Consider the following 27,248-nt stretch of genomic DNA (forward strand, 5'->3'; position numbering starts at 1 on the left):
CTACATTCTATCCCCGAGCCTGGGCTGGGTCCACTTGACCCTGTGTGGTCCCACTTCTCAATAAAGATTATTTGTCAAGGACCATTTTGGATTCCAAGTTTCCCAAGGATTATAGGGATTGAGAACCTCATCTATAAGCCTATTCCCTCTCCCTCAACCCTCCAATCCTCATCGCTTACCCCTGGAGGATCAAGTCCCTTGCTTAAAGAGCTAGCAGGTTCCATTCTTCACTCCATACTAGACCTCAACAAGATCAATTCAACCTTTTGAAGTAAATATTCTTGTTTGGTCCTTTTCTTTCACCTTGTCTAGGATAGGAACATCATTGGTTGCTACATTCTATCCCCGAGCCTGGGCTGGGTCCACTTGACCCTGTGTGGTCCCACTTCTCAATAAAGATTATTTGTCAAGGACCATTTTGGAATCCAAGTTTCCCAAGGATTATAGGGATTGAGAACCTCATCTATAAGCCTATTCCCTCTCCCTCAACCCTCCAATCCTCATCGCTTACCCCTGGAGGATCAAGTCCCTTGCTTAAAGAGCTAGCAGGTTCCATTCTTCACTCCATCCTTGGGAAAGGGTGTCCAGGGTCACTTTCCACCTATCCATTGACATATACTTTACAAGTGATCCCTACACTACCGGGACTCCTGCCATCAGTGAAATTCTGTAAAGAGCAGTCCCCTGCTAGTTTGAGTGGTAACAGGGCCAAAGACCCAATGTCACCTCAGTCGATGCCCCCTGCTCTTTACAAACTTTCACCGATGGGAGTCCCAGTATGGAGGAAATCACTTGAATGATAGGATCAATGGAAAGGTATAATGCGATTTCCAAGGCCTATTCAAAGGAGAGACTCAATTAATGGTTCAAACGCTTAAAAAAGTTGAAAGGCTCCCCAAGAAAGACCTATGAAGGATGACCTCGAGTTAAGGAATATTCAATAATGATGAATGCCTAAGATCAAAACTTCCAAGATCCCTCACTTGTGATTGATGTGTTTATAATAAGGTTTAAATGAGACAAGGATGGCTCATTCAATAGAAAGATTCAATTAAAGTGCGAGCTTTCAAAGAAGCTATGGCGACTTTCCATGTAAAACCTCTTGAGAGAAATACTATAAGAGACCAAGGGCTGAGAGATACACTGTGGTAAAGGCTCATCCAATGATCACCTATAGTTAAGAGAAAAGGTTTTTTTAATGATGAATTACAAAGTGCATGTAATATCCCTTATCAGAGATATCCCTCAAACACAAGCAAACTCTAACTAGAGAAATAACAGGAGTGCAACATTCAATAATGTATACATGGAATATAAGCAGATACTTGAGAAATGCAGAGAGAAATGTTAAGCCATTTTATTATACTGAATAATGGAAAGAGTACAAGAGGTGATCAGAAAGATAGCACCTCGACTTGCACAAGGCAAGTGAAGAGATACACTCAGAATGGTAAGGAAATGGCCTCTCTCTGAACTACGTCCAAACTGCCAGAGAACTGCTGTGTTGCTGCTACTGCTGGAATCAAATGAGGATTTGGGGTTGTTCCCCTCCTCAGAAAATGTTGAAACTCTGGAATCAGCCTCTGCTCAATAAACCCAGAAAAGCCCAGAAAGCTTTTCTAAAATAGCTGACCCCCGAAAATCACCCCCTTGGGGATCTACACAATCCCTCAAGGCTCTGCGCTGCCCCTGAAGAGAATCCTCCAAAACTCTACCCGAAACTCTGCCAAAATCCTCCAATATGCAAGGGTTGATCCCTTGCTCAATCTCCCAGCTCAAATCCTCCGCATAAACCCAATCCGGAGCTCCTACCCAAAGAGATTGCGTCCTCCCCTCTCAAGACTGCGCAGTCATAAAAAATGTTCAATTCCTCCTCAACTCCAGAGATTGCTCCTCCTGCAAAACACTGATGAAACTACCTTGCCCGAACAGGCACTCGAAGTCCCCCAGGGCTAAGGGTGAGATCTCCGAATGGAGACACTCGATGCACTAAACAGTTCTGCAGACAGGCTAAACAGCCAGCATGCTCTAAGTCAAAGTGACTAGCTCAAATGCAACATAATTGAATGATCAAAATGAGGAGGCTCCTCTCTCCTTTATAGTGTTGGCCTCTCTCAAAACCCTAAGGCCCACCTCCTCCAATGTAGCCTCTCTCTTGCCACGTGCTCCTTCTCCATCTACGCAGTCCCTCCAAGTGTCTATGTGGGCCCCCTTCTCTACGTGGTCCTTTGGCCCCCTTGGCTCCGCTATTAAGTTACAACATTGTGCTACTAGGGAGTGACCTTATTCAAAAGTGAGTTATGTCCCCCTTACCTCACCTTTTTATTTATAAATAACTATAGAAGGCAAAATTGAGCAAAATCGAATATTCCAATTAGCCATGGCTAATTAGGAATATTACAATGCAAACTTTCAATAAATCCCCAAGTCAAAGCAGCTTCAAGGGTTCCCTCTTGGTGTGATAGCTAGGGCATCAATTTATTTGAAATTGTCGTAATTCGTTCAAAACTGGAGGATGCCTAGAGGAGACATAAATGAAGAAACCTGTCAGGACGAAATCCTAAAATTCCTCCTCCCTAAAATTTCGCACCAAGCCCTAGAAAATCTCTTATCCTTGGAAACGAAAAAGAGAGGAAGAAAAGAGATGAAAGTATGATATTTCATTTGTGAGAATTTCTAAACTGAAATTCTACTACAATAACTGATTTATTTCACCTACTTATTATTCACAATAAGTTATTTACGAAATCCCTTCAACAAATATTAAAATAAATTCTACTGCAATTATCACACAATTACCCAGAAAAAAGTACATGCACAAAAACCAATCACATCAACAAAGTTGTTTTTGGAAAATTGTCCCTAGAAAAACCCAATGCGGGAAAACCGGTGCAACAGATGAGGGCTTTATTAATCTTCAGCAGCAATTGCTTTTACAAGGAATGATTTTACAGAGAAACTGAAAGAAAACACCTGAGATTTTCCCTTTGAAACTTTCTGACACTTTGGAGACCCTACTCCCACTCCTGCGTCACTCTGCAACTCTCCCTCTGAAATCGATCTCCTTTACTTGAGAATTGATTTTCCTTGAGATTCTGAGTATCTGTCGGTGTGTCTCCAAATGATCCTCAAGTCTTCTCTTATACTTTTCCTGTTGATGAATCAATGGTCGAGATTAAGTCTCTAACCAACGGCTAAGATTAAAACAGACATGATCCTCGTCTCTTAGAATCTTCTCACCCTTATCTATATTAATACCCATTAACATTTTTATTTTCCTGAGTTTAGACTTAGGAACCCATTAAAAATATTAATTATTTTAATAACTCCTCATCTGGGTGGAAATTCTAAAAACAATTTCTAGGTCTTGGAGATCTCATGTGCTTTAGCCTCTCCTCCAAATTTCAAGGCTAGAGCACATCCGATGCTACCAAAAATCAACACTCCTTCTTAGCGAGGAATGTGATCTAGCAATGCTTCACCATAGAAGCATCACACTGATCCTCTGCATCGGTCCTCTATGTTGATGTCTGCCATGCTACCCCACATCCACTGCACTGTTGCTTCCTGTACTGTTGCCCATGACACTGCCACTGCCACTACTGCAACTCCCTCTAAACATGCTGCATTATGCTGCCCATAGCACTGCCACTGCTAATTGCTACACTGCAACTCCCGACACTAATCCATTTCTGCTACTGAAATGGATTCTTTATCATCTCCATCTTCTCCCTGAAATAAACAAACTTTGTTCTTCGTAGAGCCTTAGTGAGAATGTCTACCAGCTTTTCTCCTGTAGGAGTGTACCTCAATTGTATTGCTCCTCGTTGGACACACTCTCTGACAAAGTGACACCTAATATCAATTTGCTTCGACCGATCATGAAATATTGGATTCTCAGAGAGCTTGATGCAACTTTGATTATCACATGTGATCCTGGTCGCTTCCATCCTTCTCCTGAATAGATTCACAAGAAATTTCCTAAGCCATATGGCTTCTCTCGAAGCTGTGCTAGCTGCCATATATTCTGCTTCAGCTAAGCTCAGAGCCACGGATTTTTGTTTCCTTCTGCACCAGGAGGTCATTCCTAATCCAATGTTGAAACAATACCTAACTATACTTTTTCGATTTACTGAACTTCCAACCTAATCTGCATCAATGAACCCACTCAACCTGATGTCATTGCCTCGGGTGTATAATAGTCCATGCTCGACTGTTCCTTGTATATACCTGAGAACATGTTTGGTTGTTGCCCAGTGTGCCCTCTTAGGTTCCACCATGAACTGACTGAGGGTGTTGACAATGTAACAAATGCCTGGCCTGGTATTGACCAAATACATTAGGGACCCTATAAGCTGCCTGTACAAGGTGGGATCAACGTCTTTATCTTCTGATGCATCAATCTTCTTCCAGTTGGTGATCCATGGAGTAGCCACAGGTCTATAGTCCTGCATCCTGAATCTCTTCAAGATCTCTGTAGCATATCTCCCTTGTCCAAGGAAGATCTCACCCTTCTGCTACCAAACTTCCAACCCCAAGAAATAATGCATCCGTCCCAAATCCTTCATGTCAAATTTTGTGGCTAGGTTCTTCTTGCAGTCTTTGATGATCCTGTCAGGAAGAGATCATCCACATATAACACTAGGATTAGAAGCTCATTCTCTATGACCAGATAGTAGAGATTAGGGTCTGCGTCACTCTTGACGAACCCCATCTTCTGCAAGTAGCCATCAATTCAACCGTACTATGCTCTAGGTGTCTGTTTAAGCCCATACAAAGCTTTCTCTAATCTGCATACATGAGATTTCTTCTCATGTGTCTCAAAACCTTCTGGCTGTTCAATATATACTTCCTCTTCTATTATCTCGTTCAAGAATGTCATCTTGACATCCATCTGATGAATCTCCCACCCCATCTGTGCTGCAAGAGATATCACGGTTCTAATAGAAGTATACCTAGCTACTGGGGTGAAGGTTTCTTCGTAGTCTATCCCTTCCTTCTAAGCATACCCCTTAGCCACAAACCTGGCTTTGTATTTCTCCACACTGTCGTCTGCAGCATATTTGACCTTGTAGATCCATCTCGAACCTACCACTGACCTGTCCTAAGGCCTAGGTACCACTTCCGAGACATCATTGACCATTATAGAGTTGTATTCCTCCACCATAGCATCTACCCATACTTGATGCTGAACAGCCTCCTCAAAACTAAAAGGTTCCCCAACCTGAGCTACTAAGGCTTGGTATTTGTCTAGTTGTATTCACTCCCTTTTATTATTCCTAGGTGCACCAATGAAGTACTCTGCATCCTGTAGAATATGTCGGAGTTCCCGGCTCATTCTTCCACTGGAAGTAGGCACATCTATCAACTCTTCCTCTTCTTGAGATTCCTCTTGTTCTGAAGCTTTGTCTTCAGGAGAATTTTTAGTACTAGTTTCTGCTGGTTAAAGTGGTTTGACCTACGACTTGTCTTTCGACTGCTCCTCGGAAGGCATTTCTCGAGATTTCCTGAAAGCTCTGTGCTCCATGAACTTTACATCTCGCCGAACTACTACCTTCCTACTCCCTAGAAGATAGACTCTATATGCCTTAGCATTCTCACTATATCCCACAAGATATCCTTTCTCAGCAGTTTGATCTAATTTCTTTCTCTTTTCTTCGGGTATATGACAATACGCTAAACTCCCAAGTATCCTGAAATGACTAACTTCAGGTGTCTTCCCAGCCAAGACCTTCTCCGGAGTGATTTTGCCCAATGCCCTGTGTGGAGTCCTGTTCTGGACATAAATTGTTGTGTTGTATACTTCTGCCCACAGGAATTTAGGCATATCCTGATCATACAACATTTCCCTAGCTGCTTCCACAATAGTCTTGTTTTTTCTTTCTGCTACTCCATTCTGCTCCGGATTGTAGGGAGTTGTCCACTCCCTTTTGATGCCTTCCTTAATGCAAAAATCGATGAAGTTCTTGTCAACATACTCTCCACCATTGTCTGAACACAACACTTTTATCTTCTTTCCTGTCAAATTCTCCACTAGAGCCTTGAACTCTTTGAATCGACCAAAAACCTCATCCTTGGTTTTCAGAAAGTAGATCCAAGTCTTTCTGGAATGGTCATCAATGAAGATGACGAAGTATTCGGCACCACTAAGAGCTTTTGTGGACATCTGTCCGCAGATGTTTGAGTGTATCAATCCTAGCACACTCTTAGCCCTATTGTTACTTCTGGAAAACGCTACTTTGGTATACTTTCCCAGAGTGCACCCTCTACATACATCATCTCATTCGGTACTTAGTTCTGGAACTCCTGATACTGTTTTCTTGAGAATTCTCAAAGCCCCATGGTGTAAGTGTCCCATCCTCTTGTGCCATAGTTCATTCAAATCTTTGTCTCCATTACTGCCTATCAGTGCCATTGGTGATTCTAGTTGCAACTTGTACAACCTGTTACTTCTTATTCCAATCTGGGCCTTCTTTTTCCAACTCGGGTGTTTGACATATACTTTCTCCTTAATGAAGAAAACGCCATAGCCCTTGTTTTGAAGTTGAGATACGGAGAGTAAGTTCATCCCCAATCCTGGCACATGCAGCAAATTGGTTGCTCGAAGTCACTCTCCTGCTTCGGTTTGAAAGACTACAGTACCTCTTCTTACTGGAATACACTTTGCCTTATTTCCCATGGTGATCTGAAAATTCATTCTTTCTTCTTGATAATCTGAAAAGCATTCTCGGATTCTTGTCATATGCCAGGAAGCTACATTGTCTATATACCAAACCTCAGAGGAGGCAGAGCTTGCTAAGCAAGCGACTTCTTCTTCCAATGTGGAAGCTAACATATAATAATCGTAATTCATGTCCCTTGTGCATTCATCTGGAAATCTGCGCGAGCCCCCTTGAGTGGATGCCTTTACATCATGCTCTTGACCCATAGTCAATTTTCCTCACCTGTTGCCGGATCTCTCCTCTGATACCATGTGAGAATTTCTAAACTGAAATTCTACTGCAGTAACTGATTTATTTCACCTACTTATTATTCACAATAATTTATTTACGAAATCCCCTCAGCAAATATTAAAACAAATTCTACTGTAGTTATCACAAAATTACCCAGAGAAAAATACATCCACAAGAACCAATCACATCAACACAGTTTTTTTTGGACAATTGTCCCTGGAAAAACCTAATGCGGGAAAACCAGTGCAACAAATGAGGGCTTTATTAATCTTCGGCGGCAATTGCTTTTACAAGGAATGATTTTACAGAGAAGCTGAAATAAAACACCTAAGACTTTCCCTTTGAGACTTTCTAACACTTTGGAGGCCCTGCTCCCACTCCTGCGTCGCCTCTGCGTCACTCTGCGTGGCTCTGAGTGACTCTGTCCCTCTGCATCAGACTACGTGAGGGCTACGTCTCTCCTCTAGACTAGGTCTCTCTTTGCGTTGTCTCCCATTGTCCCTGCGTCACCTCCTCCTCAGTCACTCCCTGTTTTGATGCCCTCTTCTTCCTCCACCCTGCAACTCTCCCTCTGAAATCGATCTCCTTTACTTGAGAATTGATTTTCCTTGAGATACTCAGTATCTATCAGTGTGTCTCCAAATGATCCTCAAGTCTTCTCTTATACTTTTCCTGTTGTGAATCAACAGCCGAGATTAAGTCTCTACTCAACGTCTAAGATTAAAACAAACTTGATCCTCGTCTCTTAAAAGCTTCTCACCCTTATATTTATTAATACCTATTAATATTTTTATTTTCCTAAGTTTAGACTTAGGAACCCATTAAAAATATTAATTATTTTAATAACTCCTCATTCGGGTGGAATTTCTCAAAACGATTTCTAGGTCTTGGAGATCTCATGTGCCTTAGCCTCTCCTCCAAAGTTCAAGGCTAGAGCACATCTGATGCTACCAAAAATCAACATCATTAAGTTAATGTGATCACCAAGGATTTAAGACCAGTGCCTGGCTATTGGGAAGATTGGAGTCAAAATGATCAAGATTTAGGAACTTCGCTCTTCAAAGAGGCCTAAAGAAGAAGCTATGCTCTTTGTGCATGCAGTTTCACAACAAATTTAGACTTTTATATTTCGATATGCAAGATTTGATGGAGTTTCAAGGTAAAAGGTGCACAACCTACCCATAGGAAAATTCGTTCTTCTTGCCAAGATGAATAACATATGCAATGAGCCAAGATTACAAGTGTTTCATAAATTCACATTAATTTTTAGGGCACAAGTAAAATCATGACATAGCATTCCATACATTAGACATGAAACATTATGAAATTCGCATGAAAAGAGCACTTACATGACAAAAAGAGTATATCCATCCATAAACTTGCCAAATAGAAGCTCCAAGAGAGATAACAAAAATATTCCACACATCAAAATGCATTTAATCATCCAAATCATTCCACAAATTGCAGGTCCAAAATCTTTAGAAAGATATATCCCAAATCCAAGTGATGATGAATGAGAGAGAACACCTCTCTTATATTTATACAATCCTCTAAGGGGTTCAAATAGCCTAATTTAGCCTAATGATGCCCCTATAGTAAAATAATGTGCAAAATAACAAAACTTTTGGTGACAAGCCCACCAAATAACTCCATAATAAGAATAATTAGCCTCTAGAGGGCCGAAATGATAGAATGATAGCTAGAAGGGCCATAGGATAATCGACAAAGATTTTCCTCCAACTTAAACGCAAAGCTAGAGTGTGATTCATTGACAAAGTCCTAAGTGAGTTCTAGTGTTATATCGAGTCTTTGTAAAAGTGGTTTGGAAATAATTTACGCTATTTGGCTAAATTATTTTATTACAAATCACTTGATTTACTAGATCATATTGTGTCGCAGAATTGGGTAATTATTTTGATGGTCTATATGTAAAGGTGTATTCCCCCTTTGAGGGTTGAATTTGTAATATTTGATATAAACAAATTTTTAATGCATGGTCCCTCATATTTAGACACCATGGCCAAAATATTTGAGGGTGAAAAAAACAATTAATCTCCTCTTGTGTCAATTAATTAATTTTTCTGGCTAAAATAAATTAAATCCTAAGCCAGAAAATTAATTAATTTAGAGTCAAAATAATTTTAGAGAAATTAATTTTCTCTAAGTGGAAAATGAACAAAAAAATTTGTGGATCAAAATGAAGTTAATTTTTGGAGGTCCCCCACCAAGGAGAAATGGACTTTTAAGAAAAATTAAGCCCTTGGACCTTGGTGGTTAAGTCAAAGTCAAATTTTTGAGGAAATTAATCCAAAAAAATAATTTTTGGATTAATAAAACATGGCTTTTATGAGAAATTCGAACTTTTTCTCAAAATAGATATTTTCGACGATAGAGATTAAAAGATGATCAAATATTTATCATCAGTCGAGATTATTTTGATGAAGATCAAGCCAACTAGCCATTATTTTCCATTTGGAGGATTTATCTATAAATTAGAAGCCATTTTGCTTTTCAAGTCATGATGATGACTCTAGTTCTGGACTATGTAAATTTGTAACACTGGTTTTGAGCCATTGCTCTACTGGGAACGTTTGATATCATAACAAAATACTTTGGGGTTCAGTTCATAGTGTCCTTGTCTCATTGATCTGTGGTACGTTCTAGTTATGTTCTAATCCTATATTATGCTTCAATGCTATATGAATTGTTATTTCATTTGTCAATGATAGGAACATTCTATTGGTAAATTTTGGATTTATCTTAGGTGATCCGATTCATTATATGATCTAACAATTTTTCTTGAGAAAATTATAGAGATTTGCAAGTACACTAGCCCTTGGGCTCCAAGTTCACAGACAGTGGGCACAGGCCGACCTTGTTTGGGCTCTGGGTTACTTCGCTAAAGGGTGTGGCCAGTGTTAATCTGTCAAAAAAAATACATTGATCCAGTATTCAGAGTTAATTTTCTCAAAAAATTATATTTTACAAGCATTGTATATTTGTAAATATTTTGTACATAATTTTGTAAAATAAATTTTGTAAATATTTTCTAACCCTTGTTTTTGCATAAATTGGGGTTTGGGGTTTTATTTTGAATTTTGCTTATACTAGGGTTTTGGGAAAAATTTTATCTCATTTGTGCAAGTGATGTCTCAAGACAAATATGAAATTTTGGAAGAAATTCAAGGATTTCTAGCCTTGGAAGAATTTTGTTGAGGTTTTGAGCTAGATCTAAGCCCTTGAGGGTAAGATCCAAGGTCAGATTTTGATTTTGCAAGCTTCAAAAAAAAATTGTGGCTCTTTGGCTTAGCCATCCAACCTTCCCTCCTAGCTGTCAGCCCTCATGGAGTCCTTTCTTCCCTTGTCATCCCCCTCTTTTCCTTGGCCATCAGCCCTAGAGGGCTCATACCCTAGGCCGCAGGCCCTCCATGAGCCCTAGCCCCTCCGTTGGCCCTTTTCATCCCTTCCCTGTCTCTTAGCAGCCTCTTCCACCTCATTCACAGGCCTTAGGGCCTCTTCCTCTCCCTTGATAGCCTTCCTCCCTTGAACCGCAAACCCCTGGGGCCTTGATCCCTCGACAGCCCTTATTAGGCCTCCCTCCTGCCTTAAGGCAGGCCTAGAAGGCCTTGACGTCAAGGCTTGAGGCCTCATCCCCCCTTGACGTGGGCCTATTTGGCCTTTTCTCCTAGTTGTTGCTTTCCTTTGGCCTTCTAGCCTAAGTTACCGGATCCGGCCACGGCAGGTGGAGTATTGCCGGATCCACGGATCTGAACCGGATCCGGATCCGGATACTCCAAAAAACGGTGAATAATACGTATTTGTAAAATCGCGGATTTTTGAAACGGCTCTAACTTTACCAGATACGGATCCCACCGGTGGCCGCCGGAAGCAGTGATAGGTGGCCGAAAAAGTTAAAAGCAGATATTTTTTTAGGTTTTTGTGGTCCTGCGCCCGCATATATTATAACGTTTATTTTGTCGACTCTGCTGTTTTCTTTTGTCGCCATTCATTCGTTCCGACCGCCGGCCCCTCCTGCACAGAAATATTTGGTTGCGGGCTAACTCCGGCCCCACTGCACGCAACACCTGGTCGGGCAGACTGTTCACGGCAAAGGTTTTAGAAGCGCGAGGGTAACAGGTATTATTCTGCGGTTAATATATGTTAACGTTAGTCATAATAAACAGCATTATTCTGCGGTTATATATATGTGATAATATAACAGTTTTATATAACAGTTTTATAAAAAACCGTAATATATTAGTGATATAACAGTGATATTCATATAACCGTAATATAACCGTGATATATCAGTGATATAACCGTAATATATCAATTTTATAATATAACAGTGATAATATAACAGTTTAATATAAACCGTAATATATGTAATAAACAGTGATAATATAACAGTTTTATATAAACCGTAATATATGTATTATATTATCGTTTTATGTTTATATCAATATGTTCGAATCGTTCTTATGTTTATTATTTAATATTATATATATATATATATATATATATATATATGTTATATTTACCGTATGTTTATAACTTTATTGCTGTATGTTTATAACTTTATTGTTGTTTAAACTTTAATGTTTAATATATTAAATAATTAATGTTTAATAACATTATAACAGTTATAAATTATAATATATATTAATATAGCAGTGATTTGATTTGTTAATTTATTTAATATTTATATTTATATGTTATATTAATATAACATAATAATAACAGTTATATTAATATTTAATATATGTTATTTAAATTTTAAATTTAATTTTTTTTAATGTATTTACAATTTAATTTTTAATTGTTTATAGATAATATTAATATATTATAATTTGATTTTTAAATGCAGTTGCAAGTAACTCTATACCATTATCATAATGGAACCATCACAAGATTCACAACATGAGCATGGTGAAGGGGAAATCATCAAAACAGATCCAAAATCTCCTCTGTGGCAATATGTGGAGATTATTGGAAAAAATCCCGGAGGTGGTTCATTTAAATGGAAGTGCAATGAATGCCAAGATATAAAAAATGGCTCATATACTAGAGTGAAGGCCCATCTCACCGGTCAAACTAACACAGGGGTGCAAGTATGCACCGGGCCAAAAGATGCAAATGGCAAACCTGGCCAAGGTTTGAGTCCTGGAAAAATGAAATTCTATGCATCTTTGCAAGAAGCTGCTGATAGGAAACTTGCTAAGGGAAAACACCCTGTGCAAAGTTCTACAACTAGGGCTCCATTGCCATCTAGGCCTGCTGCTACATCTAATAAAAGGGCCACTCTAGGCCCTCTTGAAGCGTGTTTCAATAATCAAGGTAGAGACATCTTTGATGAACATGTAGCTCGTTGCATCTATGCAAATGGGCTAGCATTCAATTTGGTGCGTTCCCCTTACTGGCAACAAATGATTAAGGCAGTTAATGAAGCGCCAAAGGGGTACAAAAGCCCTGGATATGAAAAGGTCCGCACTACCTTGTTGGCATCAGAAAGGCAATCCGTGGATAGACAGCTACAGGCAATCCGGGATACATGGGCAGAAACAGGGGTGTCCATCATTTCTGATGGATGGAGAGACCAAAGAAACCGCCCATTAATTAATGTTGTTGCAGTATGCCCCCAAGGGGCAATGTTTTTGAAGGCTGTTGATTGCAGTGGAATAGAGAAAGATGCATCTTTCATATCCACAATTCTTATTGATGCAATAGAAAGTGTGGGGCCACATAATGTTGTCCAAGTCATTACGGACAACGCACAGGTTTGTAAAGCTGCAGGTTTGATTGTGGAGGGTCGATATGACCACATCTTTTGGACTCCATGTGCAGTCCATTCATTGAACCTGATGCTTGCCAAGATTGGTGAGATTGAATGGATTAATGAAATATATGTAGCATCAAAAGAAATCCAAATGCTCATAACAAATCATTCAATGTCCCAAGCCATTTATCGGGGTTTTGCAAAGTTGGAGCTACTGAAGGTAATTTTTTTAATCAATATTATTTGTATTAGAAATAATGAAATTTTCATTTTTAATTACAAATTTATATATGGTTTCTCATTTGCGATTTGGCCTTTTGAAACTTATAGGTTGCTGAAACTCGTTTTGCCTCCCACACTCGTCATAAAGAGACTTGTGGAGGTGAGACAAGCACTACAAGCAATGGTCATTGACCCTCTTTGGGAATCATGGAGGACTTCCACTTCTGATAGAGGGCAAAAAATCAAGTCCATCATTCTTGATGATGCATGGTGGGACAAGGTTCAATATCTTCTACGGTTCACTGAACCAATCTTGACCTTGATCAGGGCATTTGATACAGATACACCTTGCTTGGGGGAAGTTTATGAAGACATTGATAGTATGTTGGAGAGGATAAGGGAAATTATCAGGGCAAGTGAAAATGACCCTCATGAAACATTCTATTATTTAGTGAAGGACATAGTTACAGAAAGGTGGAACAAAATGACCACGCCATTACACCTTCTGGCATATGCATTGCACCCTAAATACTATCATTCTAAAACTTTGTCTTTACCTGGTAGAGCAGCACCAAACAAAGATTCTGAAGTGGTACAAGGATACAAGACAGCCTTGAAGAAAATTTATAGAGATATGGGAGTTGCAATGGAAGTCTGCCAAGAATTTGGAGGGTTTGTACAGTCTACTGGTAGCTTTTCAGATCCAGTAGCTATGGATGATCGAGGACATCTTGATCCTATTACTTGGTGGGGCTTCCATGGTGGGGATAGCATTCATCTGTCTACTCTAGCCACTAGGTTGTTATCACAGGTTGCTAGTTCCTCATCAGCTGAGAGGAATTGGAGTACATATGGCTTCATCCATTCAGTGAAGCGAAACAGGTTGGGAGCGGCAAAGGCTGAGGACCTTGTTTATGTTCATTCCAACCTCCGTCTTCTATCACATGTTGAACCAGAGTATAAAAAAGGTCCGAGCAGGATGTGGGATGTGGAGCCTGAGATCTCTGACTTGAACCTGACACTGAATGCCATGACTCACCTCAACCTACTTGAGGATATTGTTCCACCACCAGTCCAGCCTACTGATGCAACTTCCTACATTCCAGGACCCCCATCATCTATTCATGATGTAGAGTTGCAATATGCAGAAGATTTAGATCCATTTGAGGATACGTAAATGTATTTACTATTATCATTCATGATATTATGAATCATGATCCTTGGACCTTTTTGTTACTTTGTATGAGGGACGATGCACCATTTCAATGTTTTAATCTTCATATTTATGATTTTATCATTCAATGTTCTAAAAATGTTTGATGGTTTCATGGAGTATTTGATTTTTTAGCTTTAAGGTGTTTAAAAGTTTAAAAGTTTATATATATATATATATATATATATATTGATTGTACGTGACGTATCCTTGCCGTATCCGGATCTTAGATTTTCAAAAAACTAGCGGATCCGGATCCGGATCCGTATCCGTATCCGAATCCTGGTAACTTAGCTTCTAGCCCTGATCCTTGCCCTCCATCTAGCCTTTTTTGCCTCATTCGATCATTGCATTGGGTTATTATTCGATTTTTTGCCTCTAACATATTGTGGTTGCAGAAAAATTCATGAGATTTTGAGCTAACATTGGTGGTTGCAGGTGGTTGCTCCATTAGAGAAGTTTTGAGCAAGTCTTCTAGCCATCTTCTAGGCCCAAAAGCCTATTGGTTTTCTTCCTCTAACCCTCACTTCCTCACTGTTTTGTTTACAGCCATCTAATCATTTGACAACAGTGATAAGAGACTCATAAGGGTAGCCTAAAATCACCTAACAAGTCATCTAAGCAAATTAACAATTCACTGGATAAATTGGGCAATCATTATTTGGTTTGTTTCGTGAATTTTTTATGACTGTCATACTGCATCATAAGATCTGATATATAACAGTGGTAATAAGCATTCATCTCTTGCATTTTCTTGCACTCGTAGGAATTTCTCATTGTTTGCAATAAGGTGCTCTCATTTAATCAAAAGACAGAGGTAAATTTTGGGACTGTTTTGGCATTGTTTAACTCACTCATATCATTACTTGTTCAATGCTGTCCTAAAAAGTTCACTTATTGCTCAATTGGTGCATGATCTATTGATAAACATAGCTCATTTGGAAAGTGATTGTTTACATTGCTTACATTGTTTACGTTAAAGTGATTTGACAATTGGTGAAGTTATCTCATTGTTAATAAGAACACTAACACATTTGGTTTCTTGTAAGTTCATAATCTTGCACTTAATAATTTCACTCACATAAGCACATAATCCTAAGAGTTAATAACTTGTTGAATGGTTAATATCACTAAAATTTGTAATACAAGGAATTATTGGATATTGGCATTTCTTGTCCGCTCACAATTACATTAAGATCTAATTGCTACACTTTGAATTTGGCATCGTGATAATTGATTGACATAACTTGGAAATTTGCTAATGGTGTTGAGAACATTGATCATTTAATTGTGTCTCTTGGGAAATTGTCATTAATATCCTTTTCATTCTTGTGTCGTCTCATATAAGTGTTGAAGGAAACCTTGGTTAATTGTTCTAAGTAACATTTTGGATAAGTGCTCTAATCTCTTTTACTTGCCATCATTGTCATTATTTCATGGTTAAAATCTGTTGTAGATGATAATTTTATCCTTGGCATATTGGTGATTTGTTGTTAAGAGCATCTATCTTATTTCTTGAGAAATTATCTCTTGGTTAGATTTGATACATCTTGTGGGCACTAGTAAAATTGAGCACTTTATCTTGTGTATAAGATTGTCTCCCATTCATTAAGTACTTTGTGTAATAACTGAAGCTAAATCATAATTAAGTACTTAAGATCATAATCAATCTTAACTCAAGAGCACTCAAGTCAAATTTTGCATTTGCATCCTAGGCCTACATTAGTTAAACCTACCTCCAAGCATAAGCTTGGTTGATAGAAAGATAGGAACACCTTTCATCTCTTGCTTTCTAATGCTAGACCCTCTCTAGTAGTTAAAATGGTGACCTTGTAGTCGTCAGAGACACTAGGCACGTTAGATTTCAAGGGGAGATATTGTTACCCAAGCATTTGCTTGCGTCGCCTTGACTTCTCTCTACCACTTACTTTTGAGACTAGCCTCAAAATAGATAAGGATCAAGGGATATACTTAGCTAGGCATATAATTAAAATCAATCAAGATTCTTGCATCACACCTAGATTGTAGGACTTGCACTTCATATAGGATAACAAATCAACTAAGCAATGATTGTTCATTTGGTCACCTAGTATTTAATTGATCTAAAGCAAGTAGTTGACTCCATAAGACACTGGTCTCATAAATACTTCAATCTAATCCTTCGACTTGCTATAATCAACCAAATGGCTAGGCCATTTAATCGTGTCTCCTCGACTTGTTGGTTGCCAATAAGTCTTGCATTTCCATTTTCCATAGGGACTACCCCCCATAGCCTATTGTTGGGAGACGGATAGAACAAAGAGGTCGGGGATCAGAGTGACAACCCCCGACCTAAGTCGTTGTCGCACCATGCCTGTACAATTTGAGTGGCAACAGGACCCTTCAATTGAAGGATTTCAAACAGGAGGCCCATGATTTGAATGTAAGGCTTGTTACCACTCAAACAATGGAGCAATAGCCCACTGTCACCAGAGCTAAGGCTCCCTGCTATTTATGGACTTTCACCGATGGGAGGAGACCCGGTATAAAGGGGAATCACTAGATGAGTAGGTAAATAAGAGATAGGGAGTGATTCCTAAGGCGCATTCACAAGAGAGACTCAATTATGTGGTTTTCTTGCTCGGGAAGCAAGGTGATGGGCTCTCTAGGAAGGGCTAGAAGGATTCTTGAGGCTAAGGTTTGGGAGTATATCTTGTAAGGATGATTCCTAGGCCTAGAAATCCTTGTGGAGAATTGGTTTTTGTATGATCTTTGTGGAATTGGAATTTTTAGGTTGCGGGACCACATGAGACCAAGTGGACCCAAAATTAGGTCAAGGAAGTGGAATTGATCACTTAAGGAGGGGCTTGACCTAATTTTGGAAGAGAAGAGGATCAATGGACAAATCTTCTTGGAATAAAGTGCAATGATCCAAGTGAGGTCACTAGCTAAGGGAAACCTAGGGCAAGAAACGATCATTGAGCTAGGGCTTCCAATATCTCGAGATCCCACGGTCGGAATTTCGTGAAATTTGGAAGACCTCTAGAGGGGAAACCCTAGCACAGTAGTGGGAAAGAGATAGAAGTATTTTGATGGCTAGAACATGAGATAATTGATATCCTAGATGACCTATGGAGGCTAGGCCTAGAAAAAGAAGGAGGTGAGATAAATAAGCTTTGAAAGTGACCACCCATGGAGGATTAGTGCCTTGTCCTTTGGGAGAGATGGAGTAAAGGAGAATTTATTGTTCAAGAAGAATTCACCCAATCAAGAAGGCCTTCAAGCAACTTCGCATGGCATTAGGGCATGAGAGAATCTACTTCAAGGACTTTATACTTCGACTTGCAATAATTGATGACTTATCGAGATGTATTTAGAATAAATTACCTCCATGAACATTCACCCATTCATACATGGCCCATGACATGATGCAACGCTATAAAATATCAAAATTTCCACCCATTCGTATAAGAAAACAACAAAATTCAGACTTGTATAGCGAAAATCCCAACAAAATTCATGTGACAAAGTAAATACCAAGAATATGCATGAAAAGAGCACTTACATGTACAAAAGGGTATAGTCAGTCATCATATTGTGCCAATAATGAAGCTCCAAGATAAGAGATATAGATCCAAACATCAAAATTCATCCATATCATCCAAACTCGTCCTCGAAAAGGGATAGCAAAAATCTCACAAGAGCTAATAATACAATCCAAGTGATGATGAGAGAATAAATCACCTATCATCTATTTATACAATCTCTAATGAATTTGAATAGCCTAATTTGGACTAATAATGCCCCTAAAATAAAACAATGTGCATAACAACAATACTTTTGGTGGCAATCCCACCAAATAGCTCAATAACATAAAGATAAACCTCTCAAGAGGGCAGAATGATCAACATAATGAGTCGTTGGGCCTTTGAAGAAGACTAATGAAGTCCAAGGGGTGCCATGATGTGAAACTGAGCTCCCAACATAGTGCACAAGAGGTTGGCACCTTGTTTTCCAAGCAATAAATTGTGGTGCTCCCAAGTGGGTGTGGAGGTACAAGGACATCCTCATGGGTTTCCAAGTGGATCGAAAATGCCTATAAACCACTAGTAAGGGCTAGGATGATGATGTAAACCCTCCCTCTACAGCAGGAGACATCATCTAGACCTTGGAACATTTGCCAAGTGTATGGTGCAAGTGTGGAGTCGGTTGGGCATGGTGAACCAAGTGCATCATCCTCATCCAAAAGGTGGAACACGAGCAATCAATGAGCGGTACTAGGGATCCATGAAGTACTCTCTACTATGGTGGAGGCCCATGGTTCTCAATGCTCACCCTACAAGTGCCAATGTGGCCCTCTGGAGGGCTAGGACCCCGTATAGGGAAACCAAGCCCCAAATGTAGACCCATCTGCAATCCAGCATAAGATCCAATGCGTCCCCTTGCCCTCCAATACAACAAATCATTAGAATAATCAATTAAAAGAGCTTACAAGTCATGGAATCAATGGGGCACTTCATGGTGGCATGCCCTTCCATAGCGGGCTTTGGCATGTACAAGTGTCTCCAAGCTCAATAAGGGGTTAACCAAGGACCCTATTCGGTGGTTTCATCCTTTAAAGGGGTGACATGTCCATGGTACATCCCTCAAATGGTAGGTGGCAAATGATAAAGTAATGGAACGGAGTGGGGATCAGGGGAATCATCCAAACCACATGTTATGGTACAAGGGTAGCTATAATATGGGAAGCCCACACCTAGGTATATGAGAGTATGAGGGAGCAAATCGTGGTACATGAGTTACCATGACCTTTGTTTTTCCACCCTTCTTCATATGCCTTTTTCCTTTAATTGATTTTTGTTCATAATCACTCGGGGCTCCAGGGGATGTGAACATGTTGTGTGACGTATAGCAATGGATATCCTCTTAAGGTGGGGCAATTTATTGCCCACCAGGGTCGGGACAATCATGGGTTCCTTAATGATGATGGTGGATCATCTAGGGCTCATAGGAACCAGGGTGATGGCCATGGATAAGGGTAACTGCTCATGTCTGACTTTGCCCACGTGCTAAATTTGTATGTCCTGGCCATCTTTTGCATTTTGTGGTACTTTTCCTATTGAGAGTGGCCAAATTATGCTTTTTCTTTACAACTGCATCAACCCCTAGGCATCATTCCAAGCTTGACCGAAGGTGTTGATAAGGGGAGGGGGAGGATAACCCTATGTGGACCCAGTGGACACACATGGACCCGAATGGGAAAAGAGATGAATGGGGCTAAAATTAGTGGAAGGGAGTGATGTATATGGTGTAGGGAAGCGGAACCATGTAACCAAAATTGGGGTTTCCCATGCAGTGCCAAACCCAAAGCTAATGGCCAGTAAAGGAGATCCCACGAGACTAGGATACAAGGCTAATCACAAGATCGTTCAGTGGAGACAAAAGTACAAACCTAGCCCACTCTTTCCGTCGAATCCCCCCATCAATCCATGCCCCAAAGTGCCCATGACAAGTAAGGAAAATTACTCAACTATACCAATGAAAATTCGTACCTTTGGGGTTGGGAGACCCACCTCCAAAAATACAATCATAACAAGTGGGTGAGGGACCACATGGTTGGCTCAGGTGGCGAAGATAATGGCACATTGAGCTATCTAATGGTTGCAAGGTGTTGTTGGCTACTAGCTGAGGACCATCTAGGAGAAAAATCTTCTCCTATATACACTACCCATAGGTGCTGGGTAACACGGCTATAGAGGCAACAACAATTGTTCTGCGAGAAGTTGAATTTGATTCAGGAACAATGTTGATTGGGAAATACTCTGACTAATGAGTTGGTGGAAATGATCTCGTGCTTTGATGAAGCCAAGAAGGACCTCAATGAAATGTTAGAATGGCAAGACAATGCTGAGGGGAGGAAATCCGACTTTCCCAAAATCGACGCAATGCATAAATCAATCATCCTTAAGGGATGGAAAGCCAAGATACGCTCCGTTAGAAAACTCATCAATGATGCTCAAGAGATGTCAATTGCCCTGGTGGAATCCATTAATGATTCCTTACTTGAATCTCATCTCATCTCCAGTTGTCTAGAGGATTCCCTGCCAGATGTAGAGAGATTGCTCAAGAATTGGCTTGAACAGGGGGTCGAGTTCACAAAGAGGGTTACCCAGCTGAGCAAAGTTGATCTCGAATCCAATTGGCGTTTTTTGGTCAAACCCCACAATAATTGGTTGCTTTTGAAGTCACTTACCAACATCTCCACTCAAATGTTGCCACCATTGCAAGAGGCTATCTTTAGCAGCCAGACACAAATCAAGCCTCGTTCCCCTCCAGAGTTGGCGATACTTCTTAACATTCAAAAATCATAGCAAAGATGGATAGTGGAGCATGGGTCCACTTCGAAACATCAAGCGAGCCAGCAATGGATATTTTTCTGATTTGGAATCATGACATATTTTAGTCATTCTGGCAATTTTGTAAATACTTTATTTTCAAGAAAGAATCAAGTTTGTTATGTAATAATTAGGACAACTAGGCCATTGGCACGCTGGCACAATTGATTAGTTTAGACAACTGTTGCTCTTCAAGATATTCTGGTAATTGTTCTTGTTAAGACTCTCCCTATAAAGGGAAGAGGAACTCATTTGTAAGGGTTTGATTTTCTATCTAAACACCATAATCTTCTGTGAGTTTTGCAAGTTTTGAAGCTTTATGAAATGTATGTTGTTCTTGAAGATTAATGAAGAAGTTTTTGGTGATTCCGAGCACTGATATGTGGAGTATGTGATTCTATATTTGTTCATCATTTTCATATATGGTTCTTTCCTCTTAGAATTCGTGTAACTATAGCTATTAGAACTCAATCTTGTATGTCAAATTTATCTATGTCATGCTATGGAAAATGGTACCTGTACTACGTGAAATTGAAGGCCTTAAAATGCGCTCCATGATTCTATTGAAATTTAATGCACATGATTCTATCATTAGCCCTCTGTAACAGATTCCCTTCTTTTATTCCTTCCCGCATCTCTACTACAATAGTCAAAGAAACTTCACTATCTCTACCACTATTGAACTTTAATTCTTTGGAACTAAACATTGTCAATGTATGAAATGTGATTTGCCTCTGAGTAAGACAATTCAGCCAGATTTAAATCATTCTATATTTAACTCTTGAGCAACATTGATCTATCTTCAAGAGACACTAAGATGTCCTAGGCACTGACCCTTCTCCTCAACCTGGGGGTTGTCTCTAGGACCTACAACAGAACAAGTGAGTCTAAAATTGTACTTATAATAGTAGTAATCTTAAAAATAGATTTTCTACTAAAACCATAAAGATAGGGCAAGTTAGAGGCTATTACACACACTTGAGTAGTTGAGAGAGAGAGAGAGAAGGCAATTAGGGAAAAGGCATTCTCGGGCAGCACGCAATACAAGACAGTGGTCCATATAATGCCCTATGGTCATATAGACAAGTCCACATAGTCATTCTGATAGACCATACAAGTTGTCTTGCAGGTCATACAACAATTTTCTGTTTGAAAAACAAAATCTATCATTTTATGCATATTTTACCACAAATTTTGGGGCTGAAGTCTAGGTTATTTTTGTTGTTTGTGCATTTTCAGCCATCAAACACTATTTTTTAACCTATCCCTTGTTTACCTCCTTGAATAGCTTCAACATTTTGTTGATCTTACTATAAATAGGCCATTCTAATTGTTGTTATACTATTTTTCCAGCTGTAAATCTGCACTCTCTTGAAGCCATAACTTATAACCTATGTTGCAGGAAACGTACCCCGAGGTGGCATCCCCATACCCGAAACTCCCCGAAACGCCGTCGAAACATGACCGAAACTCAGCGGAAACGTCTGGGTGGCATTTCCTGATTTGGAAATGCCACCAAAACACCACTGAAACGTTTCTATGGCGTTTCAGCCCAATTCTGCCTAGTTTTTGGCCAATTTTGACCCATTTCCCTGATACTTTTGCTTCTGCGGGCTCACTCAAGCACCCAAGAAGGTTGTGGGGACATTCTATGGCCAAAATAGATTCAATATAACACTAAATTTTATGTCTAATCATTCCACAAATTAATTTATCTCGAATCAATCCATGTTCTAGTTCTGCTAAAAAAGAAACTTGTTTTATTTTTGTTTATGAAGATGAAGATTAAGATTATAAGATATGTAATTGTACTTGTCATTAGTGTATGTTATGTTTCATTTTTAGCACATATAGCCACATATAAAGGTTGATTTTGGATGTAAAGCCTCATGTATAAAGGCTGATTTTAGAACCTTGGATGTACAACTTCATTTATAAATGATAATATTGGATTTTCAATCATTTAATCATCTATGAGAGTTAACATAGACTGGGTTTTCTTTCTAAAATGTCATTTATGTGTCTCATTCTTTTTTTCTTGCAAGATGCGTTATTAACTTATTTATAAAAAATGTCATATATATATATATATATATGACGTTTCCATTTTTGGGGGGTCGTGTTTCTAGTTGTACTCGTTTCGGAAACTTCCATACGTTTCGGCGTTTCGTGCAACTTAGCTTATAACAACATTCTATGAGTTGATAATAGCTAGTAGAAAATTTTATGTGGACATCCATAGACCTTATCTCGGCTTCCAAGGCTTTGCCGATGCTTTCCTCTATCCCATCAACTCTCTTCACCCCAAGCCTCTCTTTATTGAAGATCATTTAGGGTGTTTATTTATCAAGCTCCCTAAAAAGCCATTTGGCTTAGATCCATAGATCATCTAAGTCTTGCCTAGTAAGCCTCCCTTCTGGGGATAATATCTGACCACAAAACAACAAGGGAGAAGCCACTAAGGTGAGAGTGGTGGTGGATCTTGTTGTTGCCCTAAGCCCTAGATTGCCTAGTAAGGGTTTGCACTAGGCTGCTAGTTTTTGCAGAAATATGACTTAGCACTAGAATGGACACCAATAGAGGGTGTCAGAGTCTACATCCTACTTCTTCTAGAGGACTTCAGAGCCCAGTGCTAGCTCTAGGCCTTCTTCCTCTAGAGGAAAAGCCATTACCTTTGCCCGTAAAGGGGGGAGAGGAAATCAATAATTTATTTATCTAATTTCATTGTAGATGACTCATGAGATGAGATACATTTATTATATTTCTTGTTGATATTTTGAGCTTGAGCTAGGACTCGACATTCAAGACATGATTCAATGTTGATGTGTGATGTAGCACTACAGATTTTATATGTCCTATATATTAGTTTTGTTTTCATATTTATGTAAAAATGCATTTATTTGATGTTGTGGATGCTTTAGATGCAAAAAAACTTGAAAAAATGAGTATTTTTGTATTTCTTTAATTTTTCCAAATTTTGGTGAAATTTTTACCGATACTTTCCCAATTTCCTAATTTTTTGTTTTTCAAACCCTTGCTAATTTTATACCAATGCCAATGTCAGCGACATTTTCCTTTATTCCTCCCTAGGTTAATTCTAGGGTTTGACAATGGATATTGTTATTTTGTTGTAGATGAAGATGGAGCTAAAAACTATACAAGGATTTGCTCTCTTCATTATTTCCTTCGTTGAATTTTTAGAGTTTACTCTCCTTGGAGCTTAATGGAAATATCTTTCTTAAAACATATGTGAAGTGTAAGGGTCTTCTCCTAATAATGTGTTTATCGTTCTAATGCTTCTAATTGTTGCTTATGGTTGTAGATTTGTTAGAAACTTGGTTTGTGCTAGTTTTTGGTAGCATCGGAAGTGCTCTGGCCTTGAAAATTGGTGGAGAGGCTAAGGCGCATGAGTTCTACAGAACCCATAAACCGTTTGGTGAAATTCCACCCGGATTGTATTTTATTAAAATAATTAATATTTTTAATGCGGTTCCTAAGTCTAAACTTAGGAAAATTAAAATATTAATGGTTATTAATCAAAATATGGGTGAGAATGATCTAGAAGGGGGATCAAGTCATGTTTTAATCTTGGCCGCTAATTAGAGACTTAATCATGGTCGTTGAAGTCTCAACAGGAAAAGTATAATAAGGTGGCTTGGGGTTTAATTAGAGACAAACAGAGAGATTGAGGAAATCGATTTTCTGAGGTGAGAAGTTCTCAGGAGGAAAATCGATTGGGGAGATCTTGTAGCAGAGGAGCAGTGAGATTTTGGGAGAAGGGTTTTCCGGAGAATACAAGGCAGAGAGAGGACAGAAAGACGTCCAAAGGAGGGCTGATGCTGGCCTACGCAGTGTTGACGCAAAGGCAATGCAGTTAGTGAGGGGAAGTCGAGTTTCTGCAAAGGGAATTCGAAGTTTCAATTGTCGAAAGCCAGGGCGTGAGACTGGAGGCAGGAAAGTCAATTTCTCAGCCAGCAGAAGATCCAGAGCAGAGAGGCAGCGTAATACCCAGGAGGGGTGACACAGTTTGACACATAGGCCATCAGAAGGTGACGCAGAGCTTCCCAGAGCTGAGGATCAGTCACTGATTCTCCAGTGACAAGCTTAGATTATTTCACCAGTCTTTTGTCCAGTATTTTTTCTCTGTAAAGGATTGCTAGTTGAAGCATCCTAGATTTGTATTTAGAATTTTCTCCTGCATAATAATAGACCCTCAAAGATGTTGCACCGGTTTTTCTGCATTGGGTTTTCCGGGAATTATTTTGTCCAAAAATAATTGTGTCCTATGTATCTTGTTCTTTGCTCAGTTTCCTTGTTTCACATAATCAAATATTAAAGTAGTGCAGGTTGCAGAAGTAATTTGTTCAGTATTCAGAGAATAACTTGATAATGTATATTAAAATCAAGTAGGTGAAGTAGATTCAGATTTGTTGCAGTAGGGGTTCCTTAAGGGTTAGGAATTTTCACATGGTATCAGAGCATTGATTTTGAAACAAGAAGAGCAGATCTAGCGTTGAGTAGTGAGGCCAAAAGTTGCACTTGGTAGCTATTCGAATCCCCTTGAAGGGATTGCGAAGTACTTGCTAGGAAGCAAAGATTCTGAGGAAATCTCTCTCTGAGAGAGTCGACAGAGAGGTATGATTTCTGGTTTGTGAGCTTGCAGAGGCAGAGGGAGTGACGCAGAGCCTCAACGCAATGCTTAAAGGGTGTAGCTTTTGTCGGGGCAGAAATCTGTCGGAAAAGAGAGAAGACACATAGAAATGGGAATTTTCTCCTCAAAGAACTTTCCTCGCCAAAAGTCTGAATTCTTCACTTGTCGAACAACAGATAAGTGTTGAGCAGTGACTAGAGGAGTCAATTCGACAGTTCAGGTGAGATGGCATCGCATGGGCTTAGAGATCAGGACAAGTTAGAAGGTGCTTCCAACTATGTTATATGGAAGACCAGAATGTTAGCTATTCTGGAGGAGTACGATCTCGAAGCCTACATTAAGAGTGTTGTGGTTGTTCCCGCTGACAACAATCAAAAGAAGAAGTACAAGGTCGAGCAGGGGAAGGCGAAGAGGTTTATTCTCGATGGAGTTCAAGATCATGTGGTCTCACACTTGCAAGGCAAGGATACATCCCGAGAGATGTGGGAAGCTTTGTCTTTTCTGTATAAAGGCTCTTCCGAATAGTGGAAGATGTACCTAGAACAGAAATTGTAGCGGACATTGATATAGAAGGGAGAAGGAGTCAACTCCTATCTTCAATGTCTTCAGGACACCAGAGACCAGCTTGCTGCAGTGGGGTCCACTCCTTAGTCTACCGCAATGGTAAGGATAGCCCTAAATGGAGTCTCAGATGAATGGAAAGTCTTCGTCCAAAGTATACTGGGCAAGGAAAGACTACCTTCATGGGAGGAGATGTGGGCATCCCTTCAACAGGAGGAATTAAGGAGGGACCTAGTTAAGGTCAACCTCAATGGCAACAGTGGAAGTGGCACAAAGACCAAGGAGGAGGAGGAGAATGCAGCTCTAGCATCAAAGGAACAACAGAAGCAGAAGCGAAAGAAGGATATTTCGAAGGTGAAATGTTTCAGATGTGGAGAGATGGGCTACTTTGCATCCCAATGTCCTTTGAAGCAAAAGGATAAGAATGAGAAACATGATCCTAAGGATGCTCTAGCAAAGATTGACGAAGATGAGTTTTCCATGAGTGCCCACGCATCTCTAGGAGGGAGATGGGGCGATATTGAGTTGTAGTCGGGAGGACTACATGTGGGCAGGATCCTTGAGGAGTCCTCCTCTTGGATTAATTCCTTGCTACGGGAGCCCGAAATTCAGCAGTAGCGAGATGGACTTAGTGTCAGATGATGCAGTGGATTGTCTGGAGAGACAGATGTAGTAGTCCGAGACCAGGAGCTGATCAACGCAGAGCAAGGTTGGCAGCATTGCAGATGGCATAGTGTAGGAGTTAGCAGCAGCACAAAAGAATCAGAGGGTCGGAGACTAGTAGCAGTCAGATTCCAACATTCATGGTATTATGCTAAACACAGTTAAGTTCAGTTAATTTAGGATGTTTTTTAGTTTCTTCTCTCAGCAACTGAGTTGCAGTACGAATGCAGTGTTAGCAGTGGCAGTGTTAGCAGCATAGCAGATGCAGCATTTGAGAGGCAGCTGTTGTACAAATGCAGCAGTGGCAGTGGTAGTGTCATGTGCAGCAGTACAGTAGCAGTAGCAACACAGTGTTGGTGGCAGCAACAGTGCGGAAAGGAGATGCTTCAGAGACAGAACAACATGCAGTTGGACATTGTTGCTAGAACATTTTCGTCGCTAAGAGAGAGTGTTAGTTTTTGGTAGCATCTGAAGTGCTTTAGCCTTGAAAATTGGTGGAGAGGCTAAGGCACATGAGTCCTAAAGAACCTAGAAACTGTTTGGTGAAATTCCACCCGGATTGTTTTTTATTAAAATAATTAATATTTTTAATGGGTTCATAAGTCTAAACCTAGGAAAATTAAAATATTAATGGGTATTAATCAAAATATGGGTGAGAATGATCTAGAAGACGGATCAAGTCATGTTTTAATCTTAGTCGTTGATTAGAGACTTAATCTCGACTGTTGAAGTCTCAATAGGAAAAGTATAAGAAGGAGGCTTGGGGTTTAGTTAGAGACACACAAAGAGATTGAGGAAATCAATTTTATGAGGTGAGAAGTTCTCAGGAGGAAAT

At 39.7% G+C, this 27,248-nt stretch overlaps 1 protein-coding gene across 4 annotated transcripts in view; it reads right to left on the reverse strand.

The window, feature by feature from the left end:
• Window positions 1-27,248, reverse strand: part of LOC149238266 (uncharacterized) — a 281,970-nt gene that overhangs the window by 64,466 nt on the left and 190,256 nt on the right. The window lies entirely within an intron of this gene.

Source organism: Pinus tabuliformis, chromosome 8 (genome assembly GCF_031772625.1).
Source record: "Pinus tabuliformis cultivar Carrire ecotype Pingquan chromosome 8, CPIR1, whole genome shotgun sequence".
Classification (NCBI taxonomy): Eukaryota; Viridiplantae; Streptophyta; class Pinopsida; order Pinales; family Pinaceae; genus Pinus; species Pinus tabuliformis.